General features: G+C 36.1%; 1 protein-coding gene across 13 annotated transcripts in view; it reads right to left on the bottom strand.

The window, feature by feature from the left end:
- Positions 1-14,192, bottom strand: part of Cpeb1 (cytoplasmic polyadenylation element binding protein 1) — a 78,921-nt gene that overhangs the window by 59,530 nt on the left and 5,199 nt on the right. The window lies entirely within an intron of this gene.

Below are 14,192 nucleotides of genomic sequence, written 5' to 3'. Positions count from 1 at the left end.
GAGTTTCTTAACTCTGTACTAAAACACTATAAACAAGTGTTTACTATGAACAAAGTACTCAGAGAACTGTAATAGCATTAACTAAAATATGAAGATCTCGAAAACTTCCTAGTCAAATAGGATACGTAGGAATTCACATGACAAGTAAGCAGCAGCATAAGCTACACAACTAGACAGACTTGATTCAAATATTGGGGGGGTATATGTATACACTGGAACATTGTTTGACATAAAGGAAAGCAGTACTGAGAGCTACAACATGGATAAACCTCAAAAACATTATACTAAGCAAAGAAATCAGTAACAAAATACAACATTTCACTGCATAATGGTCACCACTACATGATTGTCCCAGTTTTTTTTTTCAGTTCAAAGACTTCTTTATACTCTTTCATCATGTAATTATTATATGGTATAATTCCATTCACCATGCCCCTTAAAAGGTAAACAGAGCAGCAATGTATTCACCAATGACATATGGATGTGCATTCGTCTTCTCCTGCCTGGCCAGCCATGAGCCTAGAATTCTCAGTCCATGGTGACTATCAGTAATCAACTTTTGTGATTTGTTTAGAGTGCTACAGTACTAAAAGTATTGTCACTCAACTCAATGAAGAGCAGTAAGCCCAAGGGAGCAGGTATACAGCAAAGCTGCAAGGAGTAAGTCATGTGATATGGTAAGACTCGCATCTTTCCATGATAACTAAACCATATAGTTTATCTGCCAGCAATACATTATTAACAGGTGAAGTATTTCTTTTTTATTATGGGTCAATATAAAAACTATTCTGTAGGCTTCAAGATGAAAATGATTATGTTCACTAAACAGCTTGGAAATACCTGTGGAAAGAGATTTCATGGATGAAAAATTCTTTTTAAAAAAGGCTTCACATAATGGTCATGCCCCACTTTTTTGCAAAAAAAAAATTGGCATAAAATCTGTAATGATTATGTGGTAAATATGGTACATGTTATGAATTCATTTAAATAAAATACCCCCAAAAAACTGAAGATAGCAGTGTGACATAACTGTCCTATGTACAAATATGAGCACAAAGTGGAATCTCAGTCATATACCTCCACAAGAAATTAATTTTAAAAAATAACTATGGGTAAATGAAAGATAAATAGAAAGAAGCAGGATGTAGGGAAAGGGAAGGAGAGAGTTACTAGGGTCAGAATTAAAATAAGATGTATACCATGCTCTGTAATTATGTCAAAATGGATTTTACTGTCATGTATAACTATAAAGAACCAATAAAATAAAATTTTAAAAATGAAATGTAAGACAGCTGGGCATAGTTGCGTATGATTAATCTTATCCTGGGAAGTTGAGGCAGGAGGACACCATGTTCAAGGCCAGCCTGGGCAACTCGGCAATATACTGTCTCAAGAGAAATATTAAAATAGGGCTGGGGATGTGGTTCAGTAGTACAGTACTCCTGGATTCAATTGTCAGTACCAATAGATAAATAATGAAGCAATCTAAAGATTACTTGCCCAGGGCTGGAGGGATGATTAGGGTGCAGTAGCTTATGAGTAAAAGGTTCCTTTCTGAGGCAATAGAAATATCTTAAAATTACATAATGGTGATAGTTGCACAGCTCTGTAAATATACTAAAAATAACCAATGAATTAATGTTGAAAGGTGAATTTCATGATGCATAAATTATATCTTAATACAACTATTTAAAAAATTTTGCTTCTACTATCTATTAACTATGTTATATCAGGTATTTAAACCTTGTGACTTGGTTTCCCCATTTGTGAAATGGGAAAAGGGCACCCACAACTTTTTCATGACATGTATAAAGCATTTAGCCTGGCACCTGCCATACAGTAGTTATTATTTTTACATCTGAAGATATAATTATGAGAGAGGATGGGGTAAGCATCAAGCAACTCATGATGTTAAGATAGGAGGATCACAAGTTCAAGGCCAGCCTAGACAACTTAGCCATACCTGGTCTCAAAATAAAAAAAATTAAAAGGGCTGGGGGGGTATAGTTTAGTGGTAGAGAAAGCCTGTCTAGCATGCTCGAGACCCTAATTTAACCCCTGGTACTGACCAAAAAAAAAAAAAAAGTACATACAACTATTTATTGGCATAAGACATGTAAAACATTAACGAGAAGGAAAAAAAAACCACTCCAAGATACAGAAGCATGAATTAAACCCTATGGAAAAACTGTTATTTTGGTTTTATCTTAATACCACTGCTATCCACGATGTGCCCAAAGACATACATTCTTCATTCTTCAGTTCTCTCACTTTCCACGTTCATTCCTGACACTGTAAATAGTGAAACATTGGTGGGACAGACTGAATCTTCTAAGGGGAGTCTGCTTTACCAAATCTGATCATTCCCAATTATCTTGGGGAAAACAAATAGAAAGCAGACCAAGTAAAGAAACTGACACTTATCTTACAGCTGGTCTCGTTTAAAAAAAAAAAAAAGCCTGATATCACTTTGTTTAGCTTTTTAAAGTCCAGGTAAGCATGATAAATGACTAAATGCATTTACAATTCATCAACTTTGCAGGAAGACTTTAGATGCACAACTTGAACCCCAAACTGGTATTCTTTGCAAGCCCTGAGGATAACCAAAATATCATTTAATCTTGTTTTCCCAAACCCTCTGAGAGGTACCATTATAAGGCCCTTTTTTAAACAGTTCATTTCTAAGATGATTCTCAGTTTCACTAAAGTAATTTTATAAAGGCTAAGATGCAAGAATTTAGTCCACAATTTTTTTTTTTTTTTTTTTGGTACTGGGGATTAGACCTAGGGGCACTCTATCACTGACCTATATCCCCAGTCCTTTTTATTTTTGAGTCAATGTCTGGCTAAGTTGCCTGGGCTGACCTCCAACTTGGTGTCCTCCTTCCTCAGCCTCCCCAGAAGTTTGAATTACAGATGGGTGCCACCAGCTTTGGTCTGCAGATCTTAAGGCTACGTGCCTCGTTCATTCACTGACTAATAAATATTAACCAATTGTCTGCTATCTACAGTGAGCACCACAAAGGTCAGGAGATTTAGAGAATCAAAACAGTTTTGAAATTGGGACAAGGAACTAAGAACTGATTGTGTTGTAAACAACCACACTACAAGCCACAATGTAGTGTAAAAATATGTTGTCTGCTGGGCCAAGGTGGCTAGAAGGGGCTCCTGGAAGTGGGGAAAAGAGGAAGGTCTGAAGAATACAGACAGTAAAGAGGCATTAGAGTGCTCCAGTGTGGCATAGCATTAGGTATAGGAGTAAAGAATGACACTGGAAAGGCAGCCTGATATGCCAGGTTAAGGAGTTAGTTAGCATTGTTTTACAGATCAGAGATTACCAAATTGTTAAAAGCTCCTTAAAAGGAGAAATGACCAAATGCATTTACAGTTTATCAACTTTGCAGGAAGATTTTCGCGCGTGCACGCACACACACACACAAATTTTTTTTACTTACTATAAAAGAAGTATTGTGTATGTGGATTCCCAGATCCTGGCCACATCTGAAATCAAATAAATGACTACTATTTGTGAGTCTTAGGAGACTATCCACAAAAATAGGAGAGATGAGAGAAGGACCAGTGAGAAAAGTGTCATAGTAATCTAGGAGCAAAGGCTGATTTAGAGGCCTTCTAGAAAAAATTTATTCCTCAGGAAGGTCTGAACACCTTACCTCAAACAGCCAGGAAAAAAAATTCACTTTAGGAACATATCTGGCCACCCTACCCTACTCCTAATCTCATGAAGGAACATGCATCTTATTCCCAAACTGGACAAATGACATCTGGCATTCTTCCCTTCTTCTTCTCACATATACCAAATCAGAGATCTAGCTTAAGATGACTGTGTAATTAGGATTAAAGTAAGTGAAGTGTTCAATTTATATCCCAAACTGCTTGATCTTATCAGTAAATGCCAATGTTTGCCTTGAATGACCAATTTGGAAGCAAAAAAACAAAACAAAACAAAAAACCCAAAAAATCAAAGTCAGCACTGTCCAATAAAAAACAGTTCTCTCAGTTTTCTTACAAATACAATAGGGATAAAAGTAGTAATATCATCTCATAGGGGGTTCTGTGAATCAATACACACACAGTACTGGCACATAATTATGTGCTGAGCAAATTAATGTTGTTTATCAATAGTATTATTACTATACCATGGGATTAGAGGCTACCTCAGGGATCTTTGAGGAAAAGGATTTATTTGCTCATTAAATGAAGAAAAAAAAAAAACCAGTACACTACATAGGGCATCTACTCTTCTGATGATCCCAGGCCCTTCTATGCTCATAACTCTTCCCACTACTTAGGAAGCTTAATTAAAATACTGAATACATGGTACAAATAGAACTACCTAAAAATCTGAAATCTACTACAGAACATACTGATCCTTGTAAATTCTCTAGTACAATGAATTCATTATTTCCAAAATGGAAACTATTATAGTTTCAATTCAATAAAATCTGAATCTACTACAGAATATATTGATTTTTGTATATTCCCCAGTTAAATGAATTGTTTCTCATTTTCAAAAATGGAAACCCACTATCCACTCCTATAATCATAGTTGCATTTACTTTGCATAGTTTGCTTTAACTTTTATCAATACATAGTTCTAAGATCAGATCAATGTTTTAATATGATGAAAAATGTTTTTTCTTCTTGGTTGTTTTATTGCCTAGTAGCTTCTGCTATTACTTTTGGCATATCATGCCATAAAAAGAGATAATTCTGCAGCTTTTATTTTAACCTTTAATTGATCTTTTTCGGTGTTTAGGAAAGTAGCCTTTAAGACTGCACAGATGGGCTAGGGTTGTGGCTCAGCGGTAGAGTGCATGCCTCACACCTGCGAGATCCTGGGTTTGGTCCTCAGCACCACATTAAAAAAATATGAATAAAATAAAGTTATTGTGTCCAACTACAACTAAAAAATAAATATTAAAAAAAAGACTGCGCAGAGACTTAGAACACAGACTTTAATTCTACTGAAAAATCACAGGTCAACAGAAAAATTACTTTGCAATGCTAGAAAAATAGTAATCTTTTCAACTTTAATGGCAATAGAGGAAAAAAAATAGCCTCAAGATAAAACTAGTCCAATCTACCTTTCTGCTATTAGAATGGCTCATGAGGAATCATATATATAATATATATATATATCTATATATATATATTATATATATATTAGTTGTAGCTGACACAATAACTTTGTTTATTTATTTTTGTGGTGCTGAGGAACGAACCCAAGGTGTTGCACGTGTGAGGTGAGCGCTCTACCACTGAGCCACAACCCCAGCCCCTCATGAAGAATCCTGACATATTATTTTAGATCAATTTTCTCCTTTTCAACAGAGTTGATACTCCCAATGGTAAGAGAGTGATCTTCAACTGAGATGTAAGGTAGGTAGAGTGGGGGACACCGTCTATAAAAAAGCATTTCATTTTCCAAAAGAAAAAATTCCCCCGCCAAAAATGTGAATAACTATTTCAAAAGGCAAAAAGAATATATTCCACATTTTCTTTATCCATTCACCTACTGAAGGGCATCTACATTGGTTCCACAGTTTAGCTATTATGAATTGTGCTGCTATAAACATTGATGTGGCTGTGTCCCTGTAATATGCTGTTTTTAAGTTCTTTGGGTATAGACCGAGGAGTGGAATAGCTGGGTCACATGATGGTTCCATTCCCAGTTTTCCAAGGATTCTCCATACTGCTTTCCATATTAGCTGCACCAATTTGCAGTCCCACCAGCAATGTATGAGTGTGCCTTTTCCCCCACATCCTCACCAACACTTATTGTTGTTTGTATTCTTAATAGCTGCCATTCTGACTGGAGATGAAATCTTAGAGTAGTTCTGATTTGCATTTCTCTAAATGTGGTATATATACACAATGGAATATTACTCAGCAATAAAGGAGAATAAAATCACGCCATTTGCAGGAAAATGGATGAAGGTGGAGAATATAATGCTAAGTGAATTTAGCCAATCCAAAAAAACCAAATGCTGAATGTTTTCTCTGATATCAGGAGGCTGATTCGTAGCAGGTCTGGGAGGGGGAACATGGGAGGATTAGACAAACTCTAGATAGGGCAAAGGGATAGGAGGGGAAGGAAAAGAGATGGGGGTTAAAAAAAAAAAAAGATGGTGGAATGAGATGGACATTATTACCCCAAGTACATGTGTGAAGACACAAATGGTGTGAATATACTTTGTGTGCAACCAGAAATATGAAAAATTGTGCTCTATATGTATAATATGAATTATAATGCATTTTGCTGTCATATATAACAAATTAGAATAAAAAACAATTTTAAAAAAGCAGGAAGAACACTGGCTCTGGAGTATAAATACCAGTTCTACCACTTGAATATCAATCTAAACCTTAGTTATCTAAGATATAAAATAGAGTACCACCTACTTTGTACTAATTAGAAATAAAGTGCATGGAAATACTCAACAAATAACTTACTAGTGGCAGCTGTCCAATTCCATATAGGTGATCAAATCAACCTAGCCAAGTTCACCAATAACTTTATTTACTTGTTCTAGCTTATAACTGCGTTTCTTCTTTTTTTTTTTATTTTTGGAACTATCACTCATATCACTTTCTTTAAAAATATGAAACCATCCAATGTGAATTTATTTGCTAAAAAACGAGATTCCAAAATTTTATACTTCTTTGTGTGACAGAACAAATCTAGAATTGCCTAATTTAAAATCCCTGGCCTTACCATACTCTTTATGCTCAGCACGGAGATGAGATGGCCATTCCTCAGGTCAAAATCCTAGATTGGGGTTATTCAGTTATCAAAAATAAATGCCAAATCTATCAATTTTTGTTTTTCTGACTGGGGAGTTAAACTCACGGGTGCTCTACCACTGAGTTATATTCCCAGTCCTTTTTATTTATTGGGTTTTTTGTTGTTGTTGTTGTTTGAGACAGGGTCTTGCTAAGTTGCCCAGACTGGCCTCAAACTAGTGATCCTTCCGCCTCAGCCTCCCATGTAGCTGGGATGACAGGTGGGTGCCAATGTATCCAGTATTTGAATTTTTATTCAGTTGCTTTTAATTAACATCATTATCAATATTATAGACTCCTTCAAGATTATTACAGCTAATCAACTACTGTGGATTCATTAAAACAAATGAGATTTATTATGAAAGATTGAGGGGTACTCAGTTTATTACTTCAGATAGGGTTTTAAAACTGGTATCCATAGATTGGGATCTTGTGAAATCTCTGCAAAATTGTATTCACATTAAAAATCTGAGAAAAAGATTTTCTTCCATTTAGTTTTTTAGTTTAAAAAAATTTGTACTGAACATGTATACTTTGTTTTTTAATTAAGCCAGAGCAAAAGAAAGCAATATACTTAGATGTCCCCAAAGAACTGGTTCAACTAAGATGTAGTTTGGCAATTTGCCCTTAGTTTTATACTAAATAATACAGCTGAACAAAACCTCTATAACATTTGTATTCATGATTTTGAACATATTGTTTACTATAATTTTGAACAGCCCTTATATGAGTACCCATTAAAGAGAAGCATGATTTGGACAAAAGATTATAAAATTCTAATTTCCCATGAAGAATTAGTTTCCTTATGGAAGAATATAGATCCTCTGGCCAAGTTTCTGTTTGCTTTAAGTCACCAGATCACTCAATGCCAAGTTTCTGGCTAAACTTTTATTAACTATATATATTTAGAAATGCTTCTCGTGGCTCAGCAGTAGAGCACTCGACTAGCACGTGGGAGGCACTGGGTTTGATCCTCAGCATCACATAAAAATAATAAAATAAAGAAATGCTTCTATATTTAACTTTTTCCTCCATTATCCATCTCAAGTCTTTCACACAAAAATGTAAGAAATAACAACATGTTCAGTTGCTCCATAAGAAATTGTCAATATTCCACCTTTTTCAAATAAGAAAATGGCAATTTCACATAGCTCAATCTAATATTTCAAGAACACTGAAAAACTGCTAGGTTAGTTGTTGAAATTACAGAAATGGATAAAACATAATCCTTGTCTCAGGAGACTTCATTAAGTGGGAGAAATTAATCCAGTTAAGTAAATGGAAAGCCAGGGAAGCACAAAATGCTGCACGAGAGGAAAAAAAAAAAAAAAAGCAAATAAAGGTGTCTGGAATGGTTTCACAATTATAACTTCTAAGCTAGAGAATAATGCAAAAAGCAGAATTTCAACAAGCAGGTATGAGGGAAAAAAACAGGCAGAGGACAAGCATAGAGAGAATATAGAATATAGTAAATTCAAGCAAAGAAGTGCCGTCACAGGGCTGGACAGGGAGTTTCACAAGGAATAAAGGAGACAGGGCTGCAGATCCTTACTTTCTGTGTGTATCAAAAAAGATAGTGAATCCTCAACAGATACAAGATATTTCTCCTTTTCCTTCCTGGTCCTTCTTTTCTCCACTGGCTCCTTCCCCTAACTCTTTTAAGTATGCTCAAGACTCTCTTACCTTAAAAGACATGCCTTCCTTAATGAAAACATGCTCTTCAAGCCACAGGCTTCTTTATTCTAAGATAAACCTTCCAAAAAATATGCTATCTTTATTTAACTTCCTGTTCACCTGCTCAATCCACAAGATTCTGCTAGCACACTCTCTGCAAAAACATTACACAACTACTCTTAAATTAATAACTTCCTACCTGCCAAACCCAACCAAGTCTATCTTACTTGGAATCTTTGAGATATCTGATCCTTATCCACTTTCCATTCAATCCAGAAGCTACTTTATCCTTACTTTCCCTTCCCTACTCTAGTTATTATTACATTTCTATTACCCAATATTATTTGAGCTCTATTAAGTCAGTCTGGAAAAGGAAATACTATTATTGCCACAACAGGCTTATGAGAACATGAAAAGAATATTCAATAATGAGTCTGCTCAAGGGGTTGGGGTTGTGGCTCAGTGGTAGAGCACTCATCTAGTGACATGCAAGGTGCTGGGTTCGATCCTCAGCACCACATAATAAGTAAAGACACTGTGTCTAACAACTAAAAAAAATTTTTAAATGTATGTTAAATATACAAAGTTCAATACCCAGTTTTTTAGTTCTTTCAAGTAAGAAAACGTGTTTCATGAAAAAGAGGCTTATTCTTCTTGAAACTCAATCACACAAGAACTTTTGACAGTCATTGTATTGCGATATGACGCATTGACTTCCCATTTGTCACACAGAGTGTTAAAGGCATATACTCAAGGTTTGTGATTTAATAAGATTAATTTATACTGCTTCATTAAGGACATCTGTTTGTGAAATTGGCTATTGCCTTAATTCCTGCTAAGGTGCCAGCAGCTTCGTCCACCCCCATTAATTCTTCACCACCATTGCAAATGTCAACAAAGTTTACAAAGCAACTAATGTCTTAAAATTATGAAAATAGTTTTGACTTTGAATTCTTAAAGGGTTTTGTGGATTTACAGGGGTACAAAGACGTAGCTTTGAGACCTGCTATCAGAATAAAGGTCAGGTTTCTAAGCCATAAATATTAAACAACAAAAACAAAAACAAAAAAACCTCTCTTCATGGTCTGGCTTCCGTTTAGTGACCAAGTTAAATCCTGATTGGTTTACTCCTTTTTTTTTCCATTTTTTTTTTATTGATTGTTCAAAACATTACAGAGCTCATGATATATCATCTTTCATACATTTGACTCAATTGGGTTTTGAACTCCCCAAATACATAATGCAGACTCACTTCTGTTACATACTCACATTTTTACATAATGGCATATTAGCGACTGTTGTATTCTGCTACCTTTCCTATCCCCTACTATCCCCCCTCCCCTCCCCTCCCCTCCCATCTTCCCTCTCTACCTCCTCTGCTGTTGTTCAATTCTCTCCCGGTTTACTCCTTTTTTAATGGGAGGATAACACACTTGCAATAAAGGGTACTAGTTCTACTTGGTCAATATTCATACCTACCTAACTACCACATGTGTCAAGATTCAGAACATTTTTATGATCTATAGGTTCCCCTGTGCTCTTCCTGCTCCCGATACTCAACTCCTCCCCAAAAGAGCTTACTGGAGATTTCTGTTGTCATACTTTAACTTCTTATAAATGGAATCATGTAACAGGTACTCTTCTGGGTCTGGCTTTTCTTTCTACTTAGCATGAGACTTCTACATGTTGCAGTGCAGCTAAGTGGTTTTATTACTGCTTAGTGTTATAGATGTAATGAGGGGTTGGGGATTTAGTTCAGTGGCAGAGCACTTGCCCAGCTTGCACAAGGTCCTCTGTCCCAGTGGGAGAGAAGGGGGGAAAATCCAAAAAAAACACAAGGTAATAGATGTAATCATATAATTTATTCATATTTCTGCTTATAGGTGTGCAGAAAAGAGTTAATTAAATAGCAGGCCTTACTGCTGTCTTCTGGTTGACATCTGGGAACTTGGATTTTGACCCATTTGCATTACTGAAAAGCATGACCTACTATATGTAAACTGAATAAACAATATGGTTTATGCCAAATACTCTCTCCCACTGGAGCTTGGAATTTGGGTACATTCTAAGCAGAGGCTGCCTGGTTGACCAAACCAAAATAAAACACACAACACCCTATACATCAAGTTCTAACAGGTTTTGTTGACTGACAACATTCTACATGCACTGTCAGCTTTGGGAATTAAATGGGGTCCTGCCTGACTCCCCTAGCATAGAACCCTAGGGAATTTGAACATGCTTTTCAGACTTTGCCCTATTTTCCCTGGGAATACTCTTGGGGATCCCTGACACAATGGGCATTTGTTTTTATTTTTGAACATTTTGAATATTATAAGAATATTTGCAGCAATTTTATTTATCTTTTTAGTGTGTTTTTATACTAACTTCTCCTGCATATAAGAATACAGTGCAACTGGTAAGTCTTAGGATAGTAACCACTGCACTTAAAATTCTGTCAATACTGAAATTAGTTACTTAAATGCAATCCTCTCTTTCATACCTCCTTGTCTTTATTTGTGTTGTTCTATTGCCTAAAATGTTCTCCCTTGGTCTGTTCAAGCAAACCTTTAATTCTTTTACATGCCTATCCCCCATGTTATTTCTGTATATATTTAATTGTTGGATTTACAATATAGCACATAACTATTTTATGTGCTTGTGTTCTTATTAGACTATTAACTCCTTGCGAGCTGGATCTTTCTTATTTATCAATCCCCCAAATGGTCCCAGTATATTATGAGAAAGCAACCAATAAATATAATGATAATCTTTGGATCCCTAATTATATAATACTATTCATGTGGTATTTGAGTTTATTGGGCTTTTTCCCATGCTAAATTGTATCTGGTCCAAACTTAAAACCCCCAATCCTGAAATTATTGAGTACCTACGAACTTTGACAATAACCGGTGGAACTGTAATAGAATGTTTTATCTTTTTCTTCATAAGGGTGTGGGATGGAGATAGGAAGGATCCAGGAACTCATGTCCAGCTTGGGAGATGTGACATTCCATACAGACCAAGGGCCAAAGAGATAGGCCTAGTGAACAATGAGAACACTAATGAGGCAAGGGGCTCCACAGAGTGGCAGGTGTGAATGTATATGAAAAATTGAAGAGGATGATGGAAAAAGCAGATTGCAAACAATCATGCAGCAAGACTCAAACTAGAGAATCAGCAATGAGCAAGGAGAAGTAATGAAAGGATACAAGAGCTACAGGAGACACAAAGGTAGGATCATATCAAGGCTTTGTAGTTACACAAACTGGAGGAGGTTTCCAAAGAAAAAGCTAAAACCATGTACTTATCTAGCATCCTTCTGTAGCAGAACCTCTGATGGGGAAAAAGCATAAGACCCAAATGCAGTTTTTGCCCCAAAAGGACACTAGAGTCTAACAGGGGGAAAAATTGGACTAATTGTCTACAGAGGATAGAATCGGATTAGCTCCAAGAAATGAGAAAAGGAAAGAAACTGATGCTGTTTTTAGAATCAAAACCTGCTGGGTTTAATATGCCTCAAACAAATACATGTATTCAGTAGCCTAATCAGAACTATAAATCTTGAGAACCAGGGGTGAAACGCTCAAACTAAAACTTAGTCACGCAGAAAACTGGTGTAGAATACATGGACCCTCTGAATAAAGGCATAGAAATGATCCAATAGACTTAACCATAGAGAATGTAGCATTGAGGTAGAAGAGGAAGCCTACAAATATATCAACAAGAAAAATCAGAAATTCATAGTCTTGTGAACGAAACAGAAATTTTCAGTGTAATGAAATAATAAGACACCAACATAGCAGAGGTCAAGTTGTGTGAATTCTAAAAATAACACTAGCCTAGAAATGAGAAAATGAGCATTCCAGTTCTGGTTCTATCACCCATTCACTGTATAAGACTGAAATAATTGTTTTAATTCTAAGCTTAACTCTCCTTTGTCTATAAAAAGAGGGAGTCAGAAATTAAAACTGGGCTTGTTAATCAACTCCAAATTATACCTGGAAGACAGATCTCTTACACCTTTTAAGTTCAAAACAATTCCAAGATTATAGCTTTAAAAAAAATGTCTCGGGAGATACGGCCAACTCATGAAACAGATGGTGTCAGAGCCAGAATTCAGGGGACACAACCCCAGAATGATGACAACACAGGTGTTAAGTAGTAAAAGATTAAGTGTTCTGTCAAAAGACACACGAAAACCCCAACATGCTCTTCAAGTTAACTGCTCTCTTCTAACAAAGAAAAGCTATGCTCATGACTTTATTAAAGAAGATGTAGGCAATGGGGTTAAACCCATCTGTATGATACTATATCAGCATATTATACTGGCTAAGAATAAAGAAACCAGTAATAGGATTAGTCAAGTTATTCCCAGAATCAACAGTGGCCCATTTTTAGCACACAAATCTTTAGATCTGCCCTTCTGGGGATTCTCCAGTTACCTCAAGGGAAGTCAGCACAAAACACCTTACAAAATAGAGACAAAGAGTGTTAACTCACTATAATCTGAAAGGACTGTTCCAACCATACAGGAATAGTTAAGGAAAAAAACAAGGCAAAATTCAAAGGTAAAACATGCTAAAATGTTTTCTTAAACTACTGAAGGTAAAACTCAGTCCAATTTATCCAGGTACACCCCCAATACATGCCTGCTAGTTAAAAGCACATATCCATTAAAGCAACAAAATGATCCCTAACAGGTATCTTTTTAAATCCCAATAACAGGGGTTGGAGGTGCAGCTCAATGGTAGAGTGCTTGCATAGCATGCATAAGGCCCTGGGTTTCATCCCCAGCACCATAAATAAGATAAACCTGCATACAATTTCAATGTGACTAGTCAGTTCCAATTAGCCTATCCCTGAATTTAATTTAAAAATAAATAAATTTCAGTAACAAAAAGTCACTGGAAATTACACCTATAATGATGGTTCAATATTATAAAATTTGGATACTTTTAACCGGATGCGGTGGTATATGCCTGTAATCCCAGCAGCTCTGGGAGGCTGAGACAGGAGGATCACAAATTCAAAGACAGCCTCAGCAAAAACAAGGTGCTAAGCAACTCAGTGAGACCCTTTCTCTAAATAAAATACAAAATAGAGCTGGAATAGTGGCTCAGTGGTGGCGTGCCCCCGACTTCAAACCCTGGTATGCAACCCCCCCCCAAAAAAATTGGAGACTTTTTATGGAAGGTCAGATATAATTTTCCTACAAAAATGTAAATATTATGATTATGTACCTTTTAGTTCAATTTTTCAGCCAGTATACTATATTTTGGGGTCCTAGCAACATTAAAAACTTTCTGCGCTTGGAATTTATGCTTACATGAGCAGTTTAACCAAAACAGGATTCGATGATGGCAGGGGAAAAAAAAAACAAGGCAAATTTTCAAAGTTGCAACGTGGGGGGAAAAGGAGGCAGAGTTAGTAGCATCCCAAAAACTTAACATTGAAAGGGTCCAGTCCATGCTTCTTGGTTTTAAAAAAAAAAAAGAAGCCAAATTCTTTATGTATCCTCCCCCAACATGCTTTCTGGCAAATTCCCAGAGTCAGTTCATCTTAAGATACTGCCTAGGAAGAGCAGATTTGCAGAACAGGATGAGATTATAACAGCTCTTCCAAGCAGAAAAAATAATTTCCTATTTGATGCCATGATTCTTTTACTGCCTCCACCACTATCTACTGAAGACAATAGTCTAAACATTAATATCTGT

This window comes from Ictidomys tridecemlineatus, chromosome 5 (assembly GCF_052094955.1).
Source record: "Ictidomys tridecemlineatus isolate mIctTri1 chromosome 5, mIctTri1.hap1, whole genome shotgun sequence".
Classification (NCBI taxonomy): Eukaryota; Metazoa; Chordata; class Mammalia; order Rodentia; family Sciuridae; genus Ictidomys; species Ictidomys tridecemlineatus.
Note: the sequence above shows the minus strand (reverse complement) of the source record. Positions and strands in the feature narration are given on the sequence as shown.